The sequence below is a fragment of the Rosa rugosa genome, chromosome 6 (genome assembly GCF_958449725.1).
Source record: "Rosa rugosa chromosome 6, drRosRugo1.1, whole genome shotgun sequence".
In the NCBI taxonomy this organism is placed as follows: Eukaryota; Viridiplantae; Streptophyta; class Magnoliopsida; order Rosales; family Rosaceae; genus Rosa; species Rosa rugosa.
This window is the reverse complement of record NC_084825.1, coordinates 4,681,849-4,686,303: the sequence shown is the minus strand read 5'-3', so window position 1 is coordinate 4,686,303 and position 4,455 is coordinate 4,681,849. Positions and strand designations below refer to the sequence as shown.

At 42.4% G+C, this 4,455-nt stretch overlaps 1 long non-coding RNA gene across 1 annotated transcript; it reads right to left on the bottom strand.

The window, feature by feature from the left end:
* Nucleotides 1–533: 533 nt before the first annotated feature.
* LOC133714037 (uncharacterized) lies at nt 534–1,449 on the bottom strand. Its single transcript, XR_009848404.1, has 3 exons — nt 1,061–1,449; nt 801–971; nt 534–623 (listed from the first exon to the last, which is right to left on the bottom strand). It is a non-coding gene; the product is annotated as an uncharacterized LOC133714037 (long non-coding RNA).
* Nucleotides 1,450–4,455: the final 3,006 nt, after the last annotated feature.

Below are 4,455 nucleotides of genomic sequence, written 5' to 3'. Positions count from 1 at the left end.
CATATCAAACAAATTATATAATCAAAAGATTACAAAAAAATGATCCAGTAACCTCCAAATTCGATCGAGTAACCTCACCTTGTACTGAAATGTTTCCCAGAATCTCTCAACCCAGAATATATCTCACATCTTACTACGAGTTGAACCCTTAATCGAAGCTAATCTGAGAAGAACTGAATTTGTACGTACACAGACTTCTTAAGCGAAAACCGCAAACGAAGAAATTGAAGGAACTAGTGATATTATTAACGAGAATGCAACAAACCCTAAAATCGTGGGATTTTTAAAGAAAAATACCTCTCCAGGCCTGCAATGACCTTCTTGAGCAAGAGCAACATAGCATACACCCTTGTAATCTGGGTTAGCCTGCCAAATTATGAACTAAAGTTAACGTCTGATGCAAAAACAGAATAATACATAAGAAAATATACACTAGCAAATCGACATAAAATTAAACTTCAAATCCACACCTTAAAGTTACCAAGATCCTTGATATCATAGAAGTACTTGATGTTCTGCTCCGTGCAAAATTCCCTCAAGATATCCACATTACGGTTTGCACGCTTATCAGTAGTAAATATATAATGGTCAGGTATGATTACAATCTTTTCTCTGTCCCAAACCTACAATGCCAAAACAATGAAGTAGCAATTAAATAACTTCACAGAACACGCAGCAATACAAAGATGACAAAGACTATGAGCTAAACGAAAGGAAGAACCGATATACATATATATACACCATACATTGTCTATATGGTGATCAATGCAATGATCTTATTAGCTGAAAAATGAAGCTACCTTTGCATTCTGTCCAAACTCTTTCTTGAAGATTCCAAATGAACCAGGGCCACACACGTCATGGGTCATCAAAACATCAATGTTAACCCAAACATTGTCACCTGGGCTCAATTGGGGTTTCTCAGAAGCCCTAGCCAATATCTTCTCCGTCATTGTCATTCCCGTCTTGACCTGCAAAATCAACCAAAACCCAATATCAAAAACCAGAAAACAAAGAATCCCATTAACCCCAGAGCACCAAATCAATGGAAAAAACTAACCGAGCCAGTAGTGGCTGGCTTCCACTTCGATTGCTGTAGCGATATGACGGAGCAGATTTTCTTGGAGACCGATCTCTTGCATCTCGGAAATGAAGCCGGCGACGTGGAAGAGAAAGCAGAGAGACCCAAATCCTTGCTTTCAAAGTTGCTTTCAAAGTTGTATTGACCCAAATCCGGCGATGTCAAACAACTTGCTTTCAAAGTTGTAACCACCGACGAAAGCAACAATCACCAACGCTGAAAGATCTGAAGAACCCTAGAGGCTACCCATTAGGTTTTCTTCCCTTCGCTATTTCCCAGATCGAATAACCTAGCTAGAGGGAGAGATGGTTTTGGTCGGGGTTTGTCGAAGAGAAAGAGCTTTGGTTGGGGTTTGTCAAAGAAGAGAGTTAGGTCAATGAAATTTGAGTTTCAGATTGAGGTTTCGACTTGATTTTGGGGAATCTGAGATTGGGGGTTTCCCTATTTGAGATTTCAGAATGAAAGAGAGAGGAAGACTATGATTTCTGGGTAAGGAAGAGAGTTGGATGAAGAAGAGAGCGAGAGAAGACTGAGAGTGAGACAGGAAGAGGAGTGATGTGGGGAGAGGGAGAGACGGGGAGAGAGAGAGAGAGTACAACGTGAGAGTTCAATGACCCCTGCTTTCTTTCTTTTTTTTTTTTTTTTTTTTTTTTACAAGTGATGGAATGAAGGCCCAGCCTTCTAAATGTTCCCGCTTATGTGAACTCAAAGTATCAATTTTGGCGCTAGATTAGGCATTACTCGTTTATACAACACAAATAAGTCATTCAGTTGTGGGATTATCAATCACCAGATACATTTCAATCAAAATCTATAGGTTTTGGGGGGAATGAGTGCTATTTTGGGGCAAACATAGGCACATCCAAACCTTTCCTTCTTGATCATACAACACAGAGTAAAAAACTGTTGTATGGTATTTTGCATGTCACTCTCATACAACAGATATAATTATTCTGTTGTACAATGTAGTACCAATTTTGAGCCAAATTTGAGTCAAATTAAGAGGGAAATCTGCCGCTATTTTTTTTTTCATTCACACAACAAATTATTCTTGTAAGTGTTGTGTAATGACCTTCTAGCTAAAAACTTCAGAATTTTAACAACTTTATACAACGCAAGTTTTTTAAACGTGTTGTATGATTCACTTTCCCTCATCACACAACAAATTTTTTTTTTTCGTTGTGCAAAAAGTGTTGTATGTTGAGGTTATTGGCCTAGTGTTGGCGTGCGATGCTTGGTATGTAGGTGGTGATTAGCTTGGGTTGGAAGGTAACGACGACAAGGCAAGAAGATCGATGGTAGAAGCGTGATCTCTGGACCCAAATCAGCATGGTGATGACTCCGATTAGTGGCGGCGCGAAGCTATGCACTCCAATTTGTGGGAGTTACAGGAGAATCGTCATGCATCGATTTGTAGGTGTATCGATGGAATCGAGTTCGGGGGTGAAAGTTAGGAGTGCAAGTCTCACCAAAGAGGCGCTCTAGTCTACGAGTTTGGTGGCGAGAAGATCGATGGATAGCAGCGGTTTGACTGCATCTTATAGACTGAGCGTTTACACATGGATGGATCGGGCGAAGAAGGAGTGCCCATATCATTTTGGAAAGCCAACTCGATATGGTAACCCAAATCAATTTGGGTGCTGAAGTCAGATGCGCTTTGAGTGTCAAAAACTAATAGGAGTGCCTTTTGGACTTGAGCTCTTTTATGGACCAAATTGATGGACTTTGGTACTTTAGAGTTTCGTATTTGGGATCGAGCAGGATGGGCTCAGCTAATCACACTTATATTTTTTATGTTTGTAGTGGGTCTATGTACTATATATGTTTTTGTTTCATAGTTTGTGGGTGGTCCGATCCACACTCGGGGAGGCAAGAGATCTCGTACGAGAGGAAGTCTCGATCTCGGTCCAATAGTGAAGGGTCACAACACTCTCACGACGAGGTTGTGGATGGGCTGGCCCATACCCTTGGTGAAATTGGGGTGCATAAGGGCGCTGTTCTCACTATGGTAGCGGATTTACGTAATTGCCACCGTGATGAAGAGCGGATCAACCTCTAAGGTGGCATGCTGAGGAGTCTGTGAAGCCCTTATGTACCAATAATTTGGACCTCACTGGTAAGTTGGCTCGAGCTGAGATTGGTTTGCGAGCTGTAACTGGGTTTAGGGGGCAATTTGAGGATCTGGAGAGGTGATTTGCTGAATTGGAAGGGCTGCTCCAGGATCGTGGTCCCTTGCTGGAGGAGCTTGAGGCACAACTAGAGAGTTCGGCTCCATACCCTAGCTGTGTGACAGAGCTAGAGGACCAAGTGACTAACTCGCAAGGTGAGGTGGACATTTGAGGGTCTTTGACCAACAAATGGGAGAGAAGGATGCCAAGTTGGAGGCACTTCGAGGGCGCCTGAATATTGTCTAGACTCATTCTAGCAATTTTGCTGATGATGTCCTCTGGCTATGTAGCGAGGCTGAGCGACACGAGACTCAAATAGCTCATGCTCCCCGGGAAACTTCCAATCTTGCCATTAATGCCTATGAGAAATCAGAGACCAAATTGGACGAGGCATTTGGGTAAGGTAGCGCCCATTGGGTGCGGAAGGCTCGTGCGAGTGGGTGGCTGAATAAGGCGAAGATGGTTCACGATACGGAATAAGGCGAAGATGGTTCGCGATATGGAATAAGGCGAAGATGGTTCGCGATATGCGAGCGGAGAAGGCGGCGAAGGAGCAAGATCAGGGGAGGCCAAGAGGCAGGAGAGGTGCTCGACCCATTGGCATATAATGATTCAAGAGCCACAGGGCCCCCCTGAGTAAGGTGGTAGTGATAATCAAGGTGGAGGTGGCGAGCATAATAAGAGTGGCGAGCAGGGTCATGGCACCGAGGGCTAGAATTAACTTTGCTTTTGTACTTAGCTTTCGTGATTAGGCTTTTATTGCCAATTGTAAATAATTTTGAATTTATCAATGCAATGAATCTGTTTTTTAGAATGGCCCAACTAAATTTTATGACTCGGTAGACTAAACAGACTGATTTGCTTGGGAAGAATTACCTTGGTAACCACCAGTCCTCCATACGTTGCATGTAATTAATGCTTGTTGCATTTTCAAGGCAATCACAATTGTGGGTCATTATTGTGTCGCACTCTTGTGTTTCAAAGAGCAGTTGAGTGATCGAGTGAGGCCTATAAATAGGTTCAATATGAGGGAATGGATATCACAACATCGAAGAGGAAAATATGTCTCTCTTTATGTTCTTGATTCTCCTCCTCTTTCTGAAATCCTCTCTCTTAGAAATGTTTTCTTCTGTAATCACACTAGGCTTTATAGCTTAATCTCATGCCTGGGTTATAGGCTTTATAGTGTAATCTCAGGCAAGCTCA